This window comes from Anas platyrhynchos, chromosome 1 (assembly GCF_047663525.1).
Source record: "Anas platyrhynchos isolate ZD024472 breed Pekin duck chromosome 1, IASCAAS_PekinDuck_T2T, whole genome shotgun sequence".
Lineage (NCBI taxonomy): Eukaryota > Metazoa > Chordata > Aves > Anseriformes > Anatidae > Anas > Anas platyrhynchos.
Window position 1 is genome coordinate 102,814,575 of NC_092587.1, and position 10,596 is coordinate 102,825,170.

Consider the following 10,596-nt stretch of genomic DNA (forward strand, 5'->3'; position numbering starts at 1 on the left):
AAAGAAGAAGAACATATGGATATAAAATATGTGCTATAGATGGAAAACTGGAGTAGACTAAGTGACTTGTCAAAGGAAAATATCAGAGTACCTCGAGTTTTCCACACAGGAGGTGCTCCTGAGTTTTGTCCCCATTTCTAGGAACGACAAGACCTCACAATCTGTGAAGGATGGTCATAATTCCCGCAACCTCATTCTCCTTTTTTGTCTCTCTGGATTTTCCACCTTCACCCAACAGAACTGTAAGGCCACAGAAATGGAAGAGCTACAAACCAGATCTTGAGTGCAAATTCTTTTGCCTTTCTTTATACTCTTTCTCCTTTTGCTCTTCAAAAGATGTAGAGATACCCAGAATCTGGGGAAATGTTTAAGTTTAGATGTCTAAAAGTGAGCTTTTTGAAGCAGCGGATATGTCTCAAAGCTTAGCATCCGTATAGCTTCAGTGGGTATTTAACACCTGCTTCATCTAAGATTTGGGGTCACCTTTCATTTTTTTCCTGTTTTTGACACAGAGATGAAATACAACAGAGTAGTGCTTTAATAAAAATAATGGGCATTAGCCTTATAGTAAAGTGTCAAAGGCCTGTGGTTATAAAAAACAATATGAGGCAAATACACTTTCTATGATTCATATGTTCATAGTACTGTGTTCCCCACAAAAGTAAAACAGTTTAATGGCAGCTCCACACAAGGCAAATTTAAGTTAATCTCATTGCCTGTTTTGCAACTTTGTGTACATATTTGCAAGTTACTTAAACATCACTTTAAAATAAAGTCCTGCATTGTGTAAAAATAGTGAGCTCAATGTTGAAATATTTCCACAAGCACCTTAGGTATACAAGCCCATGTCTGAGAAAGTATTACATGACATACCCTGGTGTTCTTTGCAAAGGTATACTATTTTCCTAGATTAGATATAACTGAAATTTGTGCTGCTGCAAGTCACAGTATTCGTATCTATTGGAAAACTCAGCTTCTCCTCTCTTATTTTGTTGTAAGTTGGTAGCAATACAACCAGATGACACTATGATGTTTTTAAACACATGATGTTTAAAAAGCATGTTATAACAGTAAGATAAAATTACATTTATAAAGTTACCTATTGGTGAAATAGTACAAAATGCCCACTGATACAAATTCTTCACTTAGTACCATGAAAAATAATGTTGTATAATGACGCATGATAAGCTTCCTACTGCCCAGGGCTGTCGTAACTTTTACATTGCCAAAACAAACAAACAAACAAACAAACAAACAAACAAAAAAACTGCGGCATTTTAATTATATTGCTGTAATCCCTACCAAAATATATACTAAAAATATGAATATAGACACATGTTTTTTTCAGAGAAACAAAGCATCTCTTTCTAAAGAAAAAAATCTCCAAATTTAATTCGGTGAGACAAGACAGATTATTTCCTGGTTTTTACCAAGAATCTGTTAGGTTATATCCTTATAGTCATTTTATATCCTTACTTCACTACACTATGAAATAAACATCATTTCTGATTTATTCTTGTATTTCGTTTGAGAAAACTAGTAGATTGGAGTCTGCTGCTGTTCATTATTACCCACAGATGACCTTGCAGGCTTCTGTGTCTGAAAAAGTGTGCTAACATAGTAGGCTGGGATTTATTTTTAGCAATACCATAACACAGCCACAATCTACTGGGAATTCTAGGACTACGAGACAGAAAGCACTCAAGAGTTGAAGGGACTATTGAAACAAAGCTTTACAATCTATTAAGTATTTCCCTTTTGGAGACCTTGTTGGGATCCTCCATACTGAAAAATGCCTCTGTTAAAGTTAAGCTGCTTAGCAAGACTCTACCTTATTTGTCACAGTCTGTCTGTCTAAAACACTGCAGTAGAGATGCTCTCAGAGCAGGAAATAAATCAAGTGTTGATCTGAGAAAGACTTTCATGAAGACCTCCACCTCTTCTGTTGTCCCATCTCCTTTTCCTTTGGAATAAAAATCTGTCAGGTAGCGTCCAATCTACAAGGCCTTCAGCTCTCCTCGTAGCATACCCTGAGAATAGTCATGACCCAGAGACTTGAGAGACAGGACGTGTCCTTTCAGCAGTCAGGCATATTTAAAGCTAACAGGCTTTTTAGCAAGTGTGAGCACCAGAACTGAGCTAGAGCTTGTCATTCCAGCTCCTCACCTAGTCATCACCAGCAGCAGTAAAAGGAACGATGTGCTAATCCTTTATCTACAATCCCAGAAAAGTTTACATTTCCAAATTTATGCAATCTTCTTAAAACCTCAATTACTTCCTTTCCTCCCTAAAGAACTGCTCCTAAACTGTACTATAAAAAAAGATTACAATAGAAGAGAATACAAGAATAGGCTGTAGCAGCTGAAAAAAAAGACCTATGCAGCCTAGCGTCCTCTGTGGGGAAGACAGCCAGTAATAAGTTCCCACGAGAAAAGATCAAAACTATAACTTAAACACACACCCAAACACACTCTCCTGGTGTCCAGTGATGTGTGGCTGCAATGAAGCAGCACAGGGACTCATGGCAAAACAACAGGAGAGGAGATAGAGAAGATGAAGCGATGAGAAACTTCACTTCCACCATAATAGCCACTGTACACTTTGTCTTATGGCCCCCAAGCCCTTCTTAAAACATATTCTTATCTTTAGCCAAGAAGAAAAAAAATAATGGTGATTTGCCTACAGTATGGCAGATTTCCCATCAGGTTTTCCAAATAAGAATTGTTTTGTTTCTCTATAAAGAAACTTTGTGCCATTTATAGAATAACTTATTTTTCCTCCTAAATTCTACCAGTATTAGTTGTAGCATTGTCTTCTACTTTTTCTTACTTTTTTTACTTTTAATAAGCACATGTGAAAGCTGGGAACTTATTTTTCAAGAAGATGACTCTTTCTCTCCACCATCCAGAATGGACATTTTCACACATCATTTATGAATAGAAGTATGATACATATCATATAAATCAATGTAATAAAAAGAGTTTTTCAGGAATGTAGAAGTGTTAAGGATTTTTTTTCTTTTTACTTTAAGAGCTTGTACTTATTATATTACTCCTCCCTAAATATCCTAATGCACAATATATATTATATCCTTATGTTATCAAATGGGATTCACCTCTTCATTTAGCATATGACTTTCAGTTATTTAAGTTAGATATCTAAGCTAAATTAGCGTTCTGAGTTCTTTTTCTATTTTTATTTATATTTTTTTTTCTTCAGTGGGGAACATTTCTAGATGCGGTTCACCCTGAGAGGTACAGGGGAGAGGTGAGTGCCCACTGGCAATACAGGGAACCTAGATGCGTTAGACATCTATTTTTCAGATGGCAAAAATCCAAGGAGATCAATCCTCCATGGTGTCAGGTAGACAAAGCATGATGGCTAAAATCCTTGTAGAGTCACAGCCATGGCAAGGTGCATGTGAGTCAGTGACATAATGAATCCTAGATGAGATTCTGCCACGGATAAAAAAAGTGTCTGCAAGCTGACATAAGTCATAGCTAGAACATCCTACAGCATGTTCTTTATTATTAAATATTTGAGCACTTAGCATGAAGACCCTCAGGAATTACCTGTTTCTGGCTTTTGCCCACCACAGCCTCTAGGAGCCTCAAATCAACTGGTATCACTCACAAACACCTTCGGATTTCCATCACCTTCCTTGTGTCATCCCTCACTGAATCTACACTAAACAGTGCTGTTGCACTACGATTTATGTAGTGCTCTCTGTAAAACAACACTAACCTAAATCATAATTCTAGTTACAATTTCTCCCATGAAGTTCAAATTAGCACTGGCTGTAGTACTAGCTGCAAATTGCCCAATGAAAGGTGAATGTTGAGAGTACCCAAAGCTTACCTCCTTTCCAGGGTAATCTACTTGATGCCAGTCATTCACCAGATACGTAGTCAAAGTGATTCATAGAAGTTCCCAATACTGTTCCTATTTACCACACTACCACATATCACTGTCAACTACATATAACACATAGAGCTGTATTTTTTATTCTTAAAATTATTAGGAAAAAAAAAGAAGTTGAATCCCAGGTGTACAGGATTCTCAAAAGTGATGAGACATATTAAAAATAATCTCAATAGCACTTTTCAAAATATGAAAAAAGCAGTAATGCAATATTAATCTTAGGCTGGTATCAACCATTCTCTAGCCTTGAAAGACATCCGACAGACTATATACTGTAAGACTTTCTCATTGTTACAAGCAAATCATTTTCAAATTCTGTGAAACTCACCATTCTCACTAAGAAATCTTAGGAATGCACAAGTATAAATACACTAATTCTTGACATTTTTTATATGCCAAAAGCAATATTTAGGACACAGGCTAAGCTATTTTGGATTCAGCAGGTGTTTCTATTGGAACTAAATTACGATAGTAGATTCTATTACTCCGTATACAAAATTGTATTAAGAAATTTCCTCCTTTCATTCCATTTTTTTCCTTTTGCATTTTTTTTTTTTCCTAGAGGAAAACTTCTATTATCTTAAAACACAATGGGAATGTGATCCCAAGATGGAAAGAAAAAAAAAAAAAAAGAGTATTTTCTATGTAGCTGTCCCTTGATAGGTGTAAACTCCTAAAATAACTGTTCATGAAGCATAAACATTTTTTATACCCAACTAAACCTTTTTCTTAAGCATATAAAAGCTTTTATGTAACAGATTTAAGGGCAGAAAGATACCCTGACCTATGGAATTGCTTAAAAATACTTATAGCAGAGGAGGAAAAAAACAATGTGCATTTCAGAAGATAATTGTTGATAATAAGGGAAAGGATCACTTCACAGTTTCTTCCAAATAACGACTATGCAGCTGAATGCAGAGCAAAATGTTTCCAGTTGGATTTACCAAACAGTGCACTGTGCATTACTTAGTGACTCAGCAGCTCAGGACAATCGCCTGAGAATTGTTAAGCCTAGTAATAGCAAGGTTTGGTTTCGTTTGGTTTTCCAATGCCATCATTAGTTTTCTGGTCTCCCCTATGTACCAGTGTTCAGAATATTAAAGAATCACTTAATGATTGAGGGTGGGAGGATGCTCTGGAGATCATCTAGTCCAACCTCCCTGCTCAAGAATGGTTCCCCAAAGCATATCACCCAGGATTATGTCAAAATAGCCTTTGAATACTTTCAGGGATGGAGACTCCACAACCTCTCTGGGAAACCTGTTCCAGTGCTCTGTCATCCTCACAGTAAAGGTTTTCCTAATGTTCAGGTGTCATCTTCTGTGTTGCAGTTTGTGCCCATTGTCTCTTGTCCTGTCACTGGGCACCACTGAGGAGAGCCCATTCTCTTGACACACTCGCTTCAGATACCCATGCACATTGATCAGATCACCCCTGAGACTTCTCTTCTTGAGGCTGAACAGGCTCTCCCTCAGCCTCTCATTATATGAGAGATGCTACAGTCCCTTAATAATTTTTTTTTCAGTTCTGGGCCCCTCAGTTCAAGAAGGGAACTGCCTGAGAGAGTCCAGCGCAGAGCCTCGAGGATGATTAAGGGAGTAGAGCCTCTCCCCTATGAGGAAAGGTTGAGGGTGCTGGGTCTCTTAGCTTGGAGAAGAGGAGACCGAGGGGTGACCAAATTAATTTTTATAAAAATGTATTGGATGAGTGTCAGGAGAACAGAAACAGGCTCTTCTCGGTGGCATACAATGATAGGACAAGGGGCAATGGGTGCAAGCTGGAACATAGGAGGTTTCGCTTAAATATGAGACAAAACTTTTTTTACGGTGAGGGTGACAGAACACTGGAACAGGCTGCCTGGGGGGTTGTGGAGTCTCCTTCTCTGGAGACTTTCAAAACCCACCTGGACACATTCCTGTGTGACGTGATCTAGGTATTCCTGCTCCGACAGGGGGATTGGACTAGATGATCTTTCAAGGTCCCTTCCAGTCCATAACATTCTCTGATTCTATGATTTTAGTTGATTTTAGTAACCCTTCATTGGACTTACTCCAGGAGCTTCATGTCTAGAAACCTCAAAGCTGGAAACCTTCTATTACAATAGCTCTCAGATTTCTATCACTTCCTCATTCCTTCCGTATAGCAAAGATAAAATGAAGTACAATCACTTTTTCAATTTTGAACACAGTTGTTTACTGTAAGATGAAATAAAAATAAATGGAAAGACAGGCTCTGTCCAAATTCAGCTTTGCAAGAAGCAGATACAAATCTAATTGAAATTGCTGAACTATTCATATTTTAAGTCATGGAGAAGAAAATGTAATAAACTAACCACAGGAATCTTAATTTATTAGAGAGAGCTCACCAATTCCACGTGAAGGTTATATAAAGAAATTCTAATTGGCCACAGTACATTTTACTTGCAGATAACATGTTAATTGTTTTGATGTTTACTGTTTAGCCTGATGCAATAAGATTAAGTTTGGAGATTGTTTGGAAGTCCAGAGTCTTCCCAGGTTTAAGTTGTAATACATTTTATGTATACAACTATGAATAAAAGACTGTAATATTTGTCTGACTGAGTCCATTTTTAATGCATTTTTATCTACAAACTTGCACACACACAGACAAACCTTTATGTATAAATGATGTGATCCTCCAGCGCTACTGGCAGAATGAATACACTGATGCAGTTTTAGCTCTGCAGAGGTTGTGGAAGATGTGATGTACAGATAATGTTTTATATTTTTTCTTGTCTCTGATTCCAAACTATTGTTTCAAACAGTAGTTCCCCAAAAGATTTTACTCATAAAGCAGAGATTAGTTTACAAAGGAGAAGTGATTCTAAAGGAACTATCACACAAAATTTCATGCATCTTTCACCAATTTGGGAATAACCTACTCAACATTCCTTTAAAATGCTAATCCAAATGTAGGAACTGCTACTTTGTTTGCTACATTATAGACATCTAAATAAAAAAAAAGACTTGGTTTCTGAGCTATATTGTGAGGATAGCTATTGAACTAAATAGCTATTGATATACGTGACACAAAAAAGCTATCACTAGCATGACACCTGGGCATGCATCAAAAAAAAAAAAAAAAATACAAATCTGGGTCTTTCCAGTTCTCCCAAATTGGGATCGTAGGTGAATATGAATACCAGAGGCACAGCGTAAGAAGCAAAGCTCTGTGCATATTGGTACTGAGCAATTAATTTATCTATACCTCCTTGGGCTACCAGAATGCCCAGTGAGACATTATATATTTTCACTTATTATGGAAAAGGTAACCATAGTTCCAGGACTTTGACCTCAAAGTGATATCTATAGGTAATTTCTGCCTTCAGGTCTTCTCCAGAGAATGAGATTCATCTATGTAAAAGCTGAATTATAGTGTTTAGATTTTCTTCCATTTTCTTCCAGATGATGTAAAGGTAATGCTTTAAAACCAAAGTCCTCCCTCAAGAGAATCTCAGCTGAAAATACACTGTGTCAAACCACAAATGGCACTTTTGAGCTGCTGAGGCCCTGACACATCTGTTACAGAGATCTCTCCACAAAGCCAAAAATCTCCCTAGAATATGCTTAAGCACATTTTTGAATCTAGCTCAGCACTGCAGGCTGCTGAGTTTATTTGGGTACCATGTCTGGGAGAGCCTGGCTACTCACTTTGCAGTTCCTTCAGGGGAGGAAACCTGCTGATTTGCAGTGGGGAAACAGAAGCAGAGGTTGAGATAAACAGCTTTGCCACACAGCTTACATCCTCAGCAGAGCCATCTTTTGGGCTCTTCTCAAACAGAAATGAAAGAGAATGAGTTCTACTGAAGTACTTAACAATTCTGTATGACCACTTTTCACATCATATTTTCACACTTGATAGTCAACGTTTTCCAAAGCCTTCTAACAGAGAGGGGTGCAAATTTCTATAAATGGCCAGTGAATAACAAAATCTCACTGTATACTAATATACCTAATATTCTAAAATACCAAAAAATTGAAGGTTTAATATACTTCTGTGATCTAAAACTACTGCATCTCTGTAATTGTACACTATTTTACAGTTTACCATCAAATCTTTCAAACAAATCCCACCTGCTCATTTTCTAATGCAGCAAATCTGAAAAATTTTAAATCTTTAAATTTCAAGTGTTACAGAGCTGATCAAAAAACAGAGGAGATATCGCAAGAAATAAAGAGTTTCCCAGTGCTCTGTTAGGATCCTTTTTTTCCAATCCATGTTACCCAATCTGTTAATCTAAATGTGCATTTCCATTATTAATAGAACAAACACAACAAAGATATGTGAATAAAACATACATCTCATGTTTTTTTTTTTTCATTTCTCATCAATCAGATGTTGAAGAAATTTAGCATACCATAACATTTGTCTGCATATTTATTAATTGCTAACCTTTGTAAGGTAATATATGAGAATATAAGAATATAAGTAATATGTTTCCATATATAAGCTAAAGGAAGGTTCTGAGACCTTATCTCACTAAATCTCAAAAAAACTCAGCTGAAGACATTGAAAGAAACCACATTTGTGTAGGTCCAAATTCAGGACCTACACTGACTGCAGTGAAATTGGTGGATAATTTTATTTAGAATAGTTTAGTCATCCAGTCACATAATTTCTCTCACTATTAGTTCCCTGACTGTAACACCACTAAGCAGCTTTTTACCACGTAATTTTCTTTTATTACCTTGATAAAAATAAAGACTGTCATAATATACTCTTGCTCTCTGAAAATATATGGCATTAAAAGAAAAAATAAAAGCCTCATAAACACAGCACAGTGAAGCAGAAGCTTAAGGTCATGATTAGTGAGTGACATTAGTAGGTATACCTTAAAAAATTGGTATTTTTACTGCTGAGCAATACATTGCACTCTTCTAAACTCATCACTTTTAAGTTTTAAAATATTACAAAGAAATTAAACTGAATTAGGTTAAATCAATATCCTTTTAATAAGAATTCTCTGTAGTTCTAAATTTCTAAGCTTTACATATTCCAATAGTTCATGTTAAATGGAGATTTGACATTTTGCCAGTGAAAGTTTCATTAAATCACTAGTAGGAGAATCATGATTATCTCATATTACCTCAGTGCAATGATATAATATGTCTGGCGCTTTTAAAGATGAGAGACAGACAAACTGGAGAAAAGTTTCTACCACACCATAAACAAAGTGTAGATATTTATAGCTTTTTTAAAATGGAATTTCTCAAATGGAAATTATTTTTTTCTATTTGCTTTCCTTTTATTAATGTTATCTTTTTTCCCACATTTGTATAAAATTTTTGACCCAGCTCAGTATTGTACTGATTGTGTTTCCAATTAAGTCAAATTTGAAGAGCACAGAGAGCTTTTTCCTGAGCCTCAATTATTAGCAAAATCTCATTTCATCATCTAAATTTCATCACTTATTACTTGCTTTTGCTACTAGAGATTTTGTCTTTGAGCTCCAAAATTTTCATGCACAGGAAAAAAACTTCTTTGCTACTAACATTCTTGCTTTCTTCTAGCAAGATCCTGTTATATGAATTCTGAGTGTAGTCCCTCTGGTGGGGATGGCAGCTGAGGACATGGAAGACTGAAGTGGGTATCCTTCCTCTGGTTCTGACTTCCCATACAATCCTAGGCCAATCACTCCATCTCCCCATCTCAGTACATTAAACATATGTACCAACAACTTGGAAGAGTTGTGAAGATAAATACAGCAAGAACATTCAAGGCACGATAAATTTAGATGAGGCTAGCTACAGTTCCTCTGTGCTTATAAAAGATAAATAAGATATACAGATTGTTGAACAACATGCTGCATATTCCTTCTAAAAGTTAAGCAAATTACTATATTCTTCCTCTGGCTGCTATTTGAGATAACAAACTGGTAACATCTGTGTGTTTCCTTGGATGCAGTTGTAAAATACAGACTGAGTAATGATTATCAGAAAAGGTACTTGGTGAGAGTATGGAAATTAACATCATATGAATCTGTAGATATTAAAAGAAAATGAACTTTAAACTTAAAAAAAAAAGTCTGTTTCCATGGAAAAACCTACATTCTTAAAATTATTTATAAATAGTCAGGACATAATGAATACCCTAGCATTCCATCAGAAATTCATGATATTCTAAAATGTAAATCTCAAAATCGTGAATAATTTGTATGTAGGGATATTACTACAAAGTTGTTATTTACAGCGATTTTTGACATATCATTTGATATGTCAAAATATGATTTTTGATATATCATTTGATAGCAGTCATTGACCTGCTACGGCACTTGGATGTGCACAAGTCAATGGGGCCGGATGGGATCCACCCAAGGGTACTGAGAGAACTGGCAGAGGAGCTGACCAAGCCCCTATCCATCATTTATCAGCAGTCCTGGATATCGGCGGAGGTACTAGCTGACTGGCGGCTAGTGAATGTGACGCCCATCTACAAGAAGGGCCGGAGGGCTGACCCGGGGAACTACAGGCCTGTCAGTTTGACCTCAGTGCCAGGGAAGCTCATGGAGCAGATCCTCTTGGGAGTCATCATGCGGCACTTGAAGGGCAAGCAGGCGATCAGGCCCAGTCAGCATGGGTTTATGGAAGGCAGATCCTGCTTGACGAACCTGATCTCCTTCTATGACAAAGTGACGCGCTGGGTGGATGAGGGAAA